Genomic DNA, 16,703 nt, shown 5'->3' with positions numbered 1-16,703 from the left:
TAGTGTTAGTTTCGGTGTAACATGGGTGCATGGTTTGCGCCGAATCAACTATATGCTTAGAAACCATTTTGGATGCACCCAATGGTACTCCTAGGTGAAGGGGCTCAAGTGGAAACTCGGTTTGGTCCGTTTAGAGATAGTGCTAATCTTGATGCAAGATAGGTGCACAGTTTGCATGGAACATACCATATGCTAAGAAATAAATTTGGATGCACCCGATAGAACTCCTAGATGATTTATGTCATATGGAAACTCGATTTGATCTATTCGAAGACAGAGTTAATTTTGGTGCAAGAAAGGTACACGGTTTGCACCTTATGCACCATAGGCTAAGAAACCATTTTGGATGCACCTAATGATAGTCCTAGGTAAAGGGGCTCAAGTGGAAACTCGATTTGGTTTGTTTGGAGATAGTGTTAATCTTGATGCAAGATAGGTGTACAGATTGCATGGAACATACTATATGCTCAGAAATCAATTTGGAAGCACCCGATGGAACTCCTAGATGACGTGTTTCATATGGAATTGGGTCTCTTTGGAGATAATGTTAGTTTTGGTGCAAGATAGGTGCACAGTTTGCGCCTAATGCACCATATGCTCAGAAATCAATTTGGACGCACCTAATGGAACTCCTAGATGACGTGTGTCATATGGAATCTCGCTTTTGTCCATTTGGAGATAGTGTTAGTTTTGATGAAAGATTGGTGCACAGTTTGCGCCTAATGCACCATAGGCTAAGAAACCATTTTGGACGCACCCGATGGTACTCGTAGTTAAAGGGGCTCAAGTGGAAGTTAAGTTGGTCTATTCAGAGATAGTGCTAATCTTGATACAAGATAGGTGCACAGTTTGTGTGGAACATACCATATGCTCAGAAATCAATTTGGACACACTCCATGGAACTCTTAGATGACATGTGTCATATGGAATCTTACTTTGGTCCATTTGGAGACATTGTTCGTTTCAGTGCAAGATAGGTGCACGGTTTGAGCCTAATGCACCATAGGCTCAAAAGCCATTATGGAAGCACCCGATGGTACTCCTAGGTGAAGGGGCTCAAATGGAAGCTTAGTTTGGTCTGTTTGGAGATAGTGCTAATCATGATGCAAGATAAGTGCATGGTTTCTGTGGAACATACTATATACATGGAAATCAATTTGGACACACCCGATAGAACTCCTACATAATGTGTGTCATATGGAATATTGCTTCAGTTCATTTGGAGATACTGTTAGTTTCGGTGCAAGATAGGTTCATGGTTTGCGCCTAATGCACCATAGGCTAAGAAACCATTTTGGACGCACTTGATAGTAATCCTAGATAAATGGGCTTAAGTGGAAGCTTGGTTTGGTCTATTTGGAGATAGTGCTAATCTTGATGCAAGATAGGTGCACAGTTTTAGTGGAACGTACCATATGCTTAGAAACCAATTTGGATGCACCTGATGAAACCCTTAGATGATGTGTCATATAGAATCTTGCTTTGGTCCAATTGGAGATAGTGTTAGTTTCGGTGCAAGATAGGTTCACGGTTTGCACCTAATGCACCATAGGATTAGAAACCATTGTGGAAGCACTCAATGGTACTCCTAGGTTAAGGGGCTCAAATGGAAGCATAGTTTGGTCTGTTTAGAGATAGTGCTAATCTTGATGCAAGATAGGTGCACGGTTTGCGTGGGACATACTATGTGCTCAGAAATCAATTTGGACACACCCGATAGAACTCGTAGATTACGTATGTAGTATGGAATCTTGCTTCGTCCGTTTAGAGATAGTGTTACTTTTGGTGCAAGATAGGTGCACAGTTTGCACCTAATGCACCATAGTCTAAGAAACCATTTTGGACGCACTCAATGGTACTCCTAGGTGAAGAGGCCCAAGTGGAAGCTAAGTTCATTCTATTTGGAGGTTGTGATAATCTTGAAGCAAGATAGGTGCATGGTTTGCATGGAACGTACCATATGCTCAGAAATCAATTTGGACGCTCCTTATGGAACTCCTATATGACGTGTGTCATATGGAATCTCACTTTGGTCCATCTATAGACAGTGTGAGTTTCGGTGCAAGACAGGTGCATGGTTTGCGCCTAATGCAGCATAGGCTCAAAAAACCATTGTGGAAGCACCCAATGGTACCCCTAGTTGAAGAGGCTCAAGTGAAATCTTGGTTTGGTCTGTTTGGAGATAGTGCTAATCTTGATGCAATATAGGTCCATAGTTTGCATGGAACGTACCATCTGCTTGGGGATCAATTTGGACGCACCCAATAGAACTCATACATGACGTGTGTCATATGGAATATCGCTCCAATCCATTTAGAGACAATGTTAGTTTCGGTGCAAGATAGATGCAAGGTTTGCACCTAATGCACCATAGGCTCAGAAACCATTATTGAAGAACCAGATGATACTCCTAGGTGAAGAGGCTCAAGTGGAAGCTCAGTTCGGTCTGTTTGGAGATAGTGCTAATCTTGATGCAAGATAGGTGCATGGTTTGCATGGAACATACCATATGCTCGGAAAACAATTTGGAAGCACCTGATGGAACTCCTAGATGACGTGTGTCATATGGAATCTCGCTTCGGTCTATTCAGAGACAGTGTTTGTTTCGATGCAAGATAGGTGCCTAATACACCATAGTCGAAGAAACCATTTTGGACACACTTGATGGTACTCCTAGGTGAAGAGGCTCAAGTGGAAGCTCGGTTTGGTTTGTTTGGAGATAGTGCTAATCTTGATACAAGATAGGTGTGCGGTTTGCATGGAACATACCATATGCTCAGAAATCAATTTGTACGCACCTGATGGAACTCCTAGATGACGCATGTCATATGGAATGTCGCTTCGGTCTATTTGGAGATAGAGTTAGATTAGGTGCAAGATAGGTACACGGTTTGCGCCTAATGCACCTTAGGCGAAGAAACCATTTTGGATGCAACCAATGATACTCCTAAGTAAAGGGCTCAAGTAGAATCTCAATTTGGTTCGCTTAGTGATAGTACTAATCTTGATGCAAGATAAATGCATGGATTGCATGGAACATACCATATGTTCAGAAATCAATTTAGAAGCACACAATGGAACTCCTAGATGACGTGTGTCATATAGAATCTCACTTCGGTCTCTTTGGAGATAGTGTTAGTTTCAGTGCAAGATAGGTGCACGGTTTGCGCCTAATGCACCATATGTTAAGAAACCTGTTTGGACACACGCAATGGTACTCCAAGATAAAGGGGCTCAAGTGAAAGCTTGGTTTGGAGATAGTTCTTATCTTGATGCAAGATAGGTGCATGGTTTGCATGGAACATACCATATGCTCGGAAATCAATTTGGTCGCACTAGATGGAACTCCAACATGATGTGTGTCATATGGAATCTCGCTTTGGGCTATTTGGAGATAGTGTTACTTTCGGTAGAAGATAGGTGCACAGTTTGTGCCTAATGCATCATAGGCTAAGAAACCATTTTGGACGCACCCAATGGTACTCCTACATAAAGGGGCTCAAATGGAAGCTCAGTTTGGTCTGTTCGGAGATTGTACTAATCTTAATGCAAGATAGGTGCACAGTTTACGTCGAACATACCATATGCGTGGAAATCAATTTAGACGCACCCGATGGAACTCCTAGATGACATGTATCTTAAGGAGACTTTGTTAGTTTCAGTGCAAGATAGGTGCACGGTTTATGCCTAATACACCATAGCCTTAGTAACTGCCGTGGAAGCATCTCATGGTACTCCTAGGTGAAGGGGCTCAAATGGAAGCTCAGTTTGGTCTATTTGGAGATAGTGCCAATCTTGATGCAAGATAGGTGCATGGTTTATGTGGAACGAACCATAAGCTTAGAAATTAATTTGGACACACCCGATAGAACCCCTAGATGATGTATGTCATATGGAATCTTGCTTCGGTCCGTTTGGTGATAGTGTTAGTTTAGGTGCAAGATTGGTGCATGGTCTGCGCCTAATACACCATAGTCGAAGAAACCATTTTGGACGCACCTGATGGTACTCCTAGGTGAAGAGGCTCAAGTGGAAGCTTGGTTTGGTCTCTTTTGAGATAGTGATAATCTTCATGCAAGATAGGTGCACGGTTTGCATGGAACGTACCATGTGCTCGGAAATCAATTTGGACACACCTAATGGCTCCTAGATGATGTGTGTCATATGGAATCTCTTTTTGGTCCATTTGGACACAATGTTAGTTTTGGGGCAAGATAGGTGCACGGTTTGCGCCTAATGCACCATAAGCTAAGAAACCATTTTGGACACACCGATGGTACTCCTAGGTGAAGTGGCTCAAATGGAAGATCGGTTTGGTATTTTTGGAGATAGTGCTAATCTTGATGGATACTTGCACGATTTGCGTGGAACATACCATATCCTTAGAAATAAATTTGGACACACCTGATAGAACTCCTAGATTTTGTGAGTCATGTGCAAGATAGGTGCACGGTTTGTGCCTAATGGACCATAGTCTAAGAAACAATTTTGGATGCTCCTAATAGTACTTCTAGGTGAAGAGACTCAAGTGGAAACTTGGTTCGGTCTGTTTAGAGATAGTGCTAATCTTGATGCAAGATAGGTGTACGGTTTGCATTGAACGTACCATATGCTCGGAAATGAATTTGGACACACCCGATGGAACTCCTCGGTTACTATGTCATATGGAATCTCACTCTGGTCTATTTGGAGACAATGTTAGTTTCAATGAAAGGTAGGTACACGGTTTGTGCCTAATGCACCATTGGCTAAGAAACAATTTTGGATGCATTATTAGTTTCGGAGAAAGATAGGTTCCTGGTTTGCACTTATTGAGCCATAGGCTAAGAAACTATTTTGGACGCACTCGATGGTACTCCTAGGTGCGTCCAAAATTGTTTCTAAGCCTATGGTTCATTCGGTGCAAATCATACACCTATGTTACACCAAAACTAACACTATCTCCAAACTGACTGAATCAAGACACCATATGACACATGTCCTCTAGGAGTTCCACTTTGTGTGTCGAAAATGATTTCCGAGCGTATGGTATGTTCCATGCAAACCGTGCACCTATCTTGCATCAAGATTAGCACTATCTCCAAACAGATCGAACCGAGCTTTCACTTAAGCCTCTTCACCTAAGAGTACCATCGGGGGCTTCCAAAATAGTTTTTGGGCTTATGGTGCATTAGGCGCAAACCGTGCACCTATCTTGCACCGAAAGTAACACTGTCTCCAAACGGACTGAAACGAGATTCCATATGACACAAATCATCTAGGAGTTCCACTAGGTGCATCCAAATTGATTTCCGAGCATATGTATGTTACACACAAATCATGCACCTATCTTGCATCAAGATTAGCACTATTTCCAAATAGATCAAACCGAGCTTCCACTTGAGCCTCTTCACCTAGGAGTACCATCGGGTTCTTCCAAAATGGTTTCTGAGCGTATGGTGCATTAGGCGCAAACCGTGCACCTATGTTGCACCAAAATTAACAGTCTCCAAACAAACCAAAGTGAGACTCCATATGATACATGTCATCTAGGAGTTCCATCGGGTGCGTCCAAATTGATTTACGAGCTTATGGTATGCTCCATGCAAACCGTGCACCTATCTTGCATCAAGATTTGCACTATCTCCAAACAGACTAAACCGAGCTTCCACTTGAGCCTCTTCGCCTAGGAGTACCATTGAGTGCGTCCAAAATAGTTTTTGAGCCTATGGTTCATTAGGTGCAAACCATACACCTATGTTACACCAAACTAACACTATCTCGAAATTGACCGGAGGGAGACACCATGTGACACACGTCATCTAGGAGTTCTATTAGGTGTGTCTAAATTGATTTCCGAGAATATGGTATGTTCCATGCAAACCGTGCACCTATCTTGTATCAAGATTAGCAATATCTCCAAATAGATCAAATCGAGCTTCAACTTGAGCCTATTCACCTAGGAGTACCATCGGGTGCTTCCAAAATAGTTTTTAAGCTAAACCCATGCACCTATCTTGCACCAAAACTAACATTATCTCTAAACGGACCAAATCAAGATTCCATATGACACACGTCATCTAGGAGTTCCATCGAGTGTGTCTAAATTGATTTTCGAGCATATGGTACGTCCATGCAAACCGTGCACCTATCTTACATCAAAATTAGCACTATCTCCAAATAGACCAAACCCAGCTTCCACTTGAGCCTCTTCACCTAGGAGTATCATTGGGTGCGTCCAAAATGGTTTCTAAGCCTATGGTTCATTCTGCACAAAACATGCACCTATGTTACACCGAAACTAACACAGTCTCCAAATAGACCAAAGGAAGACTCCATATGACACACATCATCTATGAGTTCCATTAGATGTGTCCAAATTAATTTCTGAGCATATGGTATTGTAACACCCTAGATGTTAAGCATGGACTTAGTCTCATGAACTCACTCATAAGCATTTTCATCAAGCATAGCATGAGCATAGCATCACATAAGCATAGTAGCTTTTAAATTGTGATTTTATGTGCTTGATATAAGTGAATTAAATATCATAAATTAACATGCTTGCTTTAAAATTTGCTTGTGATGACTAAAATAAGTTGAATTATGTTTTAGAAGAATTAATAATATTTTTGTGAAATTTTTGGAGCTCTAGAATTTGAGAAATGGATTTTAAACAAAAAGCCTCAAAATGAATTTATTTAAAACCTAGAACGAGTTTTGAGTTGCATTTCAAATTCTATTTGGAATTTGGAGTTGTAGCTTAAAACAAAGTTGTAAAACTATTTATTTGTGACATCTTTTGTTTTAGGGGCCGAACGTGGAAAAGAATTTAAAAGAGTCAAAATGAGCATGGAAAATATTTGGGAAAAAATAAATTCAAAAAAATGGAAAAAGGAAAAGGGGGACGCTAGCAGGCCGCGGCCTCGCTTCTGGCCCGCTGGCCAAAGCCGGCCCAGCCCAGCAGCGCGCCTTTCCCCTCCCCACACCAGCGCCCGCGTCCACGCGCGACGGCCGGCCGCGCCGTGCCGCCGTGGCAAGCCGGCAGAGCTCTGTCGCCACGTGGCGCGCATGCGCCGGGGTGGACACGCCCTGGTCGGCCACCAGGAGCCCCCGGTCGCGCTCGCCTTCCCCTCCGCTGCCATTCGCGCTCGTCCACTCTCGCTCTCTCACCCCCGCTCCGCGCGCATAGAGCACCGCCATCGCCATTGCAGCTTCGAGCTCCGCTCCGGCCGTTCCTCCTCAACGCGTGAGCCATTCGTCGATTCCCCTCCTCGAGCTTCGCCCTCGCTTTGCCGTTGCGGGCCACGCCTCTGAGAACTTGGTAACACACAGTGAGCACCCACTCGCCCTCGCTCTCTCCTCCAGCGAGAACGCCATCGCCGCGCGTGTGGCCAGCGCGCCACCGTGCCTTTCTGCACTGCCTAGCTAGCGCATCGTGCTCGCCTCTGCACCGCGAAGCTCCCAAACCCTTCCAATCATTCTCTACCGGGCCAGCACCTCGGGTCGACGGTGAGCAGCGCCACCGTTCCGCCATGGCTGGCGGCGAGCTCGCTCTGGTCCGTCCTAGGTCGTGCGAAGGGGTTCATTTGGTTCGCCTTTGAGCCGTAGAACGCGTAAGAGTACTTGGTTCGCCGAGAGGGGTCACCGGCGATGAGCTCCGGCTCGCCGGAGTTCTCTCCCTCTTCTGCGGTGGCTGACGCGTGAACCCATGGCCCACCTGTCGGTCGCTCGCGCTGAGGGCGGGTGCACTGCACTAGGTGCACCTAGCCAGAGTCGAGGCGGATTTGAAATGGATTTTCCAAAAATGTTTTCTCAGAAATGATTTAAATCTTATTAAATTCATATCTTGAGATCTATAGCTTCAAAAATGATGAAATAAAATTTGATGTGTTCTATAAATCCAGATCTATAGCTTCGTGTAATTGCATGTCATGTTTGTACAACTTTCTGTGTAAATTCATTTATTCCATGTTTTGGTTGATATTGGAAAATGCATAGTAAATAGAATATAACTCAGAAAAATGCAATTCTTGTTTTGTTAGCTTTGCATGGATGTTTAGTCTCTGATTAAAATATGTGACACAATATTTGCTATATAAATTAATTTATGATGATTTAAGTGCTTGCATGGCAATGGTTTATGTTTTTTAATAAATAACTGGATCATGCAATTAATCTGGAAATTTTTGTGGACATTTCTTATGATAGTAAGTAATTTATAAAAATGTGAAATCTGTTGTTTGACACTTTGTCACTAGTAGAGTATTTACACTTAACTATGAGGGTAAACTTGTGATTTTTGTGTAGGCCAGATTACCTGTCCAAATATTATGAAAAATTGATGGTAGACTTTATAAATAACCATTGAACTACTGTAATTTTTGTAGAATTTATTAATGACCAGAGATACATGTTACTGTTGTAGGCCTAATAATAATTAAATAAATAAGATCTTGTTATGCATGAGATGAATAGAATAAATGATGTTTGGTCACTACAAGAGATGTGTGGCTTTTTTACGTATTTAGTATGACGATGGATCGTTACGTCACTATATTATCTATTTTTTGACGTTATTTTCTAGGAATTTCAATTTAGTGACTTTTGAAAATTGTACGTCATAATATAAGTCATACACCTATTTCAAGTTCATTTAGTGACACTATTTTCTACGTCATCAGTCCTATTTTGCAGTGTCATGAGCCTTTGACAAAGATTTTGTGTCACAAAAATATTTATTGAATTATTTTAAATAATATTTCTGATATTGGCATGCCTTGTCGCCGTGTTAGAATTTTTTATTTTTTTTAGATGTTTATTTTAGCCTATCTATTTTTTCCATTATAGTTGGACCACCAAAAAGTAGACTCAAAAAATAAAAAAAAAAATTCTTTTCCGGGAGTCTAGCTTGGTTCTCGACAAAGCTAGTAAATATAGACAAAAATAAAAATTAATTGCACAGTTTTATCGAAATTTACGAGATGAATCTTTTGAGCCTAGTTAGGCTATAGTTGGATAATAATTAACACAAACAAACGAAAGTGTTACAGAGTCCCGAAATTTTTTCAAACTGAACACGGGCAGACCCTAGATCCTCGGCATAGATTTTTTTTAAAAAAAAAATAAAAACCCTTTGGTGAGAGGCGTCGTGGATGTGGCTTCTGGTAGCCTCTTCCTCTCCCCGTGCCTCCTCTTCCTCTCCCCCCTCTTCCTCTCCCTGTCCCTCCCAAAGTGGCAGCGCTTCTCCCTCCCTCTATCTCTCTCGAACTAGCAGCGCTGCAGCGCATCGGCGGCCTCCTCCCCCTCTGCCTCCTTCCTCCCTCTCTCTGCCTCTCTCTCCCCATGTGCCGGCGCAGCTAGGCGGATTGGATGAGGCAGCGACGCACCAGGTGGCTAGCGGCGTGGGTGGGTCGGCAGCACACGGATCCAGGGCCTCCATCACCGGATCCAGGGCCTCCCCATGCCCGCTCCATACCGCCTCCCCGCGCCAGCCACGGCGGATCCAACCCCGGCTGTGGTGGTTTGGGCCCCAGCCATGGTGGATCCTACGGATTTGGCCCCAGCCATGGCGCCTACGACGACTTGCTGCCCGTGCCTCTAGGTACTCCGCCTCGACTTCGACCGCATGGCTCCACCTTTGTCTCTTCCACTCTGCCATAGATTATTTATCCCATAGGATGCTGCTTGCGTCGATTCGATTCCCATGGGCTGTTCCTCGTGATGCTCTGCTGAGATTTGTGCAGGAAGGAGGATGTGCAGGATGCTTCTTTTTTTTTCAGATCCACTCGTCCATGTGGTTATGCAATCTTCGTATACCCCTCACCTCCCTGCTGTTCGCTTTCTGATTTTTATTCATTCTTCATGTTGTAGAAGTAGAACTAATGGTGGAACACAAGACATATAGCACTGCAGCACTGGATACAAGTAAACCTAGTATGATGCTGTGGTCCACTACTGTATTGTCTAAAACATAGGATTGTGCCCAGGAAAAAAATCATGATGTAGTTTAACTAGGATGTTCTTTTTAGCAGAGACATTTATGTGTCCATGAGGGAAAATTCTACTGCAAGGATGCAGGACAGTCCCGTCAATATGTTCTCATCATGAGTAAATGGCGGCATTTATGGTTAATTTCGTTGAAGATTTTTAAATAACTAGATTACTCTAATGCCTCATTAGGTCATTAATTGGGTGTTGAGGCATGGAAGGGGCTCTATCAGAGCATCAGGTCAACACAGAACGGCAATGGACCAGCTATGTCACTTATAAATATGGTGAAGGAGAAAACATACTAAACTCTGGTCACTGGTACAACTGAAATTTTGCTCAATATCATGCTAGATAGATAAAATAAACTGCCCTGCTGTGTAGTGGATTATCAATCTAATATATGATAGTTGTGTCAAAAAAAGATGATAGTTGCATTTTATCTTCATGATGGTTAATTGGTTATTTGTGGCAGGGGAGACAAGTCTATTGAGTTAGGCAATGAGGATGAGGGCTGCTATATCACGTCCTATTGATAATTGCAGATGGGCAAGTACCATGTTAAATCATTATGTAAGTTACTGATCTAAAGCTAACCACAAACAAGTGACCAGGCAACAGCTTTTCCCTAACTCCTACAGAAGTACAAAGCAGTAGCAAAAATTCTGATTAGCTATTGTGTGTTCCCTTTGTTATTGAGTAGTGGAAGCTCGCTTTTTTTGTGAATGCTAAAGTGATGGGGGACTGGGATTAGTAGGGCCTTGCAAAATTGGGGGTCAGGATCATGTGCATATCTCCAAGCAGTTTAAGTCAGATAAATGGTTTCTAGACTGCAGTTTTGTGTATTATGATATTCAAATACTTTGCACATTAAGTGAGCAAGTGTGTTACCTGACCCTGCATTTCTTTGATCCTGTTTAGAGAATTTGGAATTTTGTCAATTCTGGCTCTGTTATTTTAAGGTCAAGCATATTTCAAAGTATATAGCTGATGCCTGCATGAGACAAGAATAGAAGGAATATGCTAATTTTACAGCTAATTGGCAATCCTCCTGTTGTTCTCATTATATCTAACTCTAGATATTCTCTCTACAGACTAGAACTGACAAGAAGTATGGTGGACTAAGTTTATCATATGAAGACGTTGGGTCAAGTTCTTGCAGTCACAGGTAAATTTTCTCACTGTTAACATGCTATTAACATGCTATGCATGGTTGTAAATAAACGAGTTTTGAGAACATAGTGGCCATGCCCATCTTCAGTCAGTGTATCTTCCGAGGTTAAACAATATTTGTATTGCAACTCAGTGCTAGTTGATGATTAAAACACTTACTGTTAGGAAACTTATGTTGCTACAAAGAAATTCTATATTGCTATAGGCATAAGGAACAAGTGACAAGTAGCTTAATCCTGCTTAGATGACACCCCTCTCTGATCATTTTAGAATCTAGTTTAGCCACAAAGAACAAGCAACAAGAAATTTTATATTTGAATGCCTATGTGTCTGTGATCATTTTAACTTAATGTATCATTTTTCTAATGCAGGTTGTCATCGAGTACCATAGGAAAGTTTGTGCCTTTGTGCCTTCGGAGACTTGCCTGTCTACTGTTTTGTATGGCCAAAGCTGGTTGCCTCATGGAATTAGTTGGGTCATTTCTTATGTACAATTATACTCGTGTAGTCAATGTATTTAATCTTAAGAACAATCCGTATACTATGTAGTATCTGTTTATGTACTGTTAGGAGTCTTCTAGGTAACAGCTCCTTGAGTAGATGTTTTGTAGCATAAGTTGTATCTAAAGTTTGTAAAGAATTTGATTGCTTCATAAGTTGTATCTAAAGCTTCTAATAAAGAATTTGATTACTGAAATAGAGGAAACGTGGCTGATGTATATAGGACCCAAGTAGGGTTTTTTTGTTTTTTAATTGTTAACAGTGACGTGTCTTGGGTATACACGTCGCTGATGAGACCAATATCAATGACGTGTTTTTGGCTACACGCGTCTCCTGTAACTCACATCAGTGACGCATTATTGGCATAGTGCTACATGGCAAGGTGAGGATTTAATGACACTAAACCAGTGTCATAAGATTATATGACACTGAAACTACACGTCATAAACTTATGACATTTAGCAAAAAAGATGTTATAAAATTATTTTGTGATAGTGGCTTTTTGACATTACAGTTTATGTCACCTTGATGTCATAAAACTCAATTTATGACATAAATTGCATATATTATGACATAATAGAATGTCAAAAAGCCATACACTTCTTGTAGTGGGTGTATCTTTGAAGAACCAAAATAGCTTGCTGGTTAATAATAACTTGTAGAAGAAAATGCAATAGGTGCTTTACTTTGGTTACATGTCTTTGGATGATGTATTTGGATGATGTTGACTAACTTGTAGAAATAGTTTCTTGTTTTATCTATGCACCATATCATGAGCATCCTGTCTTAATTTGCATAAGCATTGCACCTCGGGCATCTTGCACTCCACTCATGAGCACACATGCATCATACAGGCTCACAGGAGAACGAGGTGGGACCCGAGGAGTAGGAAGAGACCCAGGAGCAGGAACTTTTGGGAGGACTAGGGCCAGAAGGAGATCTGCAGGAGTGCCCAGACCACAGGCCTAGCACCTTCGAGAGAGGCAAGCCCCGGAGCATTCTAAGTCTCCCTATTCTCGCTAAATTAATTGTTATATCATGATTGTTTTACTATGCTGCATTTAAGTGATAGGAGTTGCTTGATACCGTTGATGCATGTTTATTCCTTGATATCACCACTCGTTTATCTACCTTGTCCTATGTAGATAGGCTCGGAGTCTATACTTAGCTTGCTTAGTACGGTAGAAGTCGGGTGATTTCCTGTCACCTGCGAGATATTGGTGGATACCTGAATGTTAGCTGCCAGTGCTATGATGAAAAGTAACCAAGTGTGGGAAAGAAAAGTGAGACCAGGCAGGGTCTTATGGTGTTGTTGACCGTAGTGCCCCTACCTGTGTCGATTAAGGACCGATCGTTGACGGCCCTATTGTCATGTTGAACGCATGCCCCACACTTAGCTGGAAGGATAAGTCGTTCTGACTGCGAAGCCTGAACACTATCCGGGCCGAGAGTCGAGCCGCCATTCGTTGTATTGGTGATGGTTGAGGAGAACGACGAGGGTGCGGCGCGCAACCTTGGTATACCTTGGATACCTCGGTCACCGAAACGGTCCTCAGGTACTGGCGGTGCCTGCCGAACCCGTGAATTGGTCCTGGATAGTGTAATATTGTGATCTGTAGCTCACTTGATCAGTGAGTGTGGTTTGTGCGGGGAATAACTCGGCAGCTGGTCAGAAATCGATTCAAATCACCATCGCTCCTGGATAGTGAGCACTTGACATGAGCCCTGTCCTCGTAGTAAGGACTATGAAACACTGTGGTTATAGTAATGGATGAATTGTGAATGCTAGGATAGGGTACTATCATATCACAACACTTGTTTGCCATAGTACAGGTGCAAATCTAAATGAAATAATACTTAACTTGAGCTAAATAAAAGAAAGGAGGATATCAGAATGCACTTCTAGATGGGTAACGCTTTTATGCAAAAAGGTTTCAGCTACCCCACTATACATCCTTCATAATCCTTGAAGAGTCTTTTATTTTTGGTTTATGACGGGTAAGTCTAGCGGAGTACATTCTCGTACTCAGGATTCCATTCCCATGTTGTTTTGCCGAAGGTCAGATGTACTATGGTTATTGCATTCACTGCTTGTACCCTGCAATGGGTGATGACTAGACCAAGGGCGATGATCACTCTACCTCTTCTTTTGTTGTTGTGGGAATGATCAAACTGTGGCACTGTATCAGACTAAGTGTGTATGTTATTTTAAAACTATGATGCTTCTGCTACTCTTAAATTTGGTTTGTAATAACTTTAAGTGAACTCCGATGTAATCGTTGAATGTTGTGAACTGAATGTAACTGTGGATGGTGATCACTGGACTTATTTACGATCTTGGCTGTATGTATGATTTTTGGTTTGAAATCCTTCGAGATTTCATGGACTACCAGGATTATATGGGCTTAAGCTTGGCGGTTTGACTGTGCAAATGGTCACTATTAGGCTTAATCTCTTATAATTTGGGTGGTTTTGTTACAGCTGGCATCGGAGCAAGGTTCAATGGATTACTGTTCATAAGTACGTTCTAAAACAAACTTAAAACAGTTAATAAAAGTTAATTACCTATTAATGGTAATCAAGGTGTTAAAAACGAGTTTTTGGAAAACTACACAGTGTGCCATTAGTCATATGCTTTATGCCCAGTTAAGGACTCTAAGGTGGCTAGTTAAGTACTGACTTGGGGGTTATGCATCATATTTCTATTTCATCGCTCATACGGTGTGTAATAGTATGAGTGCCATTCATTTGTGTGGTAATGAATGGATCAATTTCCTCTACGTCTCGGTAAGTGGGAGCTGTGAGAGCATGATCGGATAAACTGCCGATCCAGGGAAGTGCTTGAGGGTGCTGTGTCATGCACACCTATCTAGTGTGCCTGGGAACAGTACCACATGTTGGGAGATTCCGTCCTGAGAGGTGCTGCCGTCATTAGGGCGATGATGTGGGTAGTGGCATGTCACATGCATAGGTGTGGTACCTGTGTGTGTGAGGTGCATAGTTTTAAAATTCTTGTTCTGCATGTTCATACTATGGTTGGGCTGAAATGAGTTTTCTGCAGGTACGCTAACCACGTTCTCGCATAGAACGCTAGTTATGTTATGAGAGAACGTTATGTGCCACCGCATATACTGATTAGTATTGACTTTTGTTTCTAAGTTTGTGAGATCGTATGTTTCGTGCATGCATCATGTTCATTTCATATCATTACTTAATTCCTCCCCTTTTTTAAATTTGTCCCAATTTCAATTAAAATAATAAAAGATAATCCTCAGTCTTACCCAAGGTATTCTATTTTCAGCAGATGGCACGCACTCGACTCAGTGCTCGCAAGTCCACTGGTGGGCGGGCCCCTCGCCCTCAGTTGGCACCTAGGAGCTCGCGCCACAAGAGCAAGTTCCTAGGAGAGTTTGGGGTGCCTACTTTGCTATGGAGGGTGCTCAGTTTGATGGGGTATCCTGAAGGAAGGGAACCTCACTACTATGGAACCGAGAGCAGCTTGGTGACGGGACCCTGGTGGGGAATGAGGCAGTAATCCCTACCAGTGGAGGTGACCCCGCCTGGGGTGGCTGGGTGTACGAGTCCTGAGGCAGCACACCTTTCCAGGGTGCCAGCAGGGCCACTTTTGCGGTTCTGAGGGACATAATGAAGATGTTTCCGCAGGAGCTGGCCCACGCCTTCGCTGGGGTGTTTCCCCGGGGTGACCCCTACACTTCGGTGTGGGATCAGTCTGAGGTGAATGCTCTAGAGAGAAGTGTGGATGAGGATCAGCACAGTGACAGTACAGCTATGAGTGCTATGTTTGCCATGATGAAGACCTATGGGGGTCTAGAGCGCTGCCTGGGGCATTTGTCTAGGTCTCTTCTAACAGTTCAGGATGAGAAGCGCCAGCTACAGCGTGAGTTTGACAGTGAGGTTGAGAGGATGTTGGTAGAGTTGGCCCGTGTGACTCAGGAGAGGGACCAGGCAGTCCAGGAGAATAGTGTGCTGAGTCAGGATCTACTAGCAGTGCGAGAGCAGAGAGACAGGGTGACCACAGCTCATAGGAACTGCGAGCGCATGCTAGTTCATGTGCTTGGTCAACGGAATGAAGCCTGGCACGAGGAGGACACCCTGAGGGCCCGACTGCTAGAGCTTGAGCAGCAGCTAGCCAATGCGGAGGACTACAATGAGAACCTGCATGAGGAGATCCACCAGCTGCATAACCAGCTCCATCCTCACCACCTACCTAGAGCAGCTGAGTTAGACTCTGAGGATGAGATGGATGAGGACCCAGAGATGGAGGCAGCCGCTAGTGGAGATGAGAACGAGGAAGGTTCCAGCATGGACAGCGACCATAGCGAGTAGATGCTAGGGCTCTAGAGCTAGTCCTTCTTCTTTTGCTGTTGTTGTTGCATAACATGTGTTTGTAATCTGTTGGATCTTGGATGTGTAAGACTTTATGTGTTGAGTTGTGTTGACGCTGAAAGTCCAGTGTATGCATGCTGGCAATTTTGGATGTATGCGAACCCTGTTGGCTAAATGTTAAGTAATCAGTTAGGGATGTTGTGTGTGGATGATGAATTATTGTGCCTCTATTTATTGTGTGAATTTATTCTCATCAATAAATTCAGTGTGGCACGGTTTTGCATATGTCTACCGGTTGATGGCAAATCCTAATGACCGCTTATCATTAACGCATGCAGATGGTGCAAACGCATGGCCCGGGTAACCGCAACCCCGGTGCTGGAGAAGGTTCCTTCGGAGGTGGAGCTCACATGAATGAGGAAAGAGCACCATCACCGCCACCACCACCGCCTCCTCCGTACACTGCGGACGTGTTCTTCGCGCAGTTCCTGGGAAGTCAGCGAAACATGGAACAGATGCAGCGCAACATGGAAGCTGCCCTGCACAACATCGCTGACAACACCCGTCATGGGGATAACCAGGGCAGTCGCGAGGTGAACCAGTATAGTTGTTTCAAGGACTTCATGGATACCAAACTACCACTCTTTAAAGAGGCCGTCGAACCGCTTGAGGCGGATGAATGGATTAACACCATGCAGCAGAAGTTTTGTCTC

General features: G+C 43.2%; 1 long non-coding RNA gene across 4 annotated transcripts; it reads left to right on the top strand.

Annotated features, from left to right (window-relative positions):
- Window positions 9,138–11,841, top strand: LOC110434020. Of its 4 annotated transcripts, none has more exons than XR_002451461.1 (4): window positions 9,138–9,583; window positions 9,726–10,542; window positions 11,064–11,137; window positions 11,514–11,841. It is a non-coding gene; the product is annotated as an uncharacterized LOC110434020 (long non-coding RNA). The 4 variants fall into 4 exon arrangements; XR_002451463.1 differs by having other exon boundaries at window positions 9,140–9,792; window positions 10,162–10,542; XR_002451462.1 differs by having other exon boundaries at window positions 9,142–10,290; window positions 10,445–10,542.

This window comes from Sorghum bicolor, chromosome 3 (assembly GCF_000003195.3).
Source record: "Sorghum bicolor cultivar BTx623 chromosome 3, Sorghum_bicolor_NCBIv3, whole genome shotgun sequence".
In the NCBI taxonomy this organism is placed as follows: Eukaryota; Viridiplantae; Streptophyta; class Magnoliopsida; order Poales; family Poaceae; genus Sorghum; species Sorghum bicolor.
Note: the sequence above shows the minus strand (reverse complement) of the source record. Positions and strands in the feature narration are given on the sequence as shown.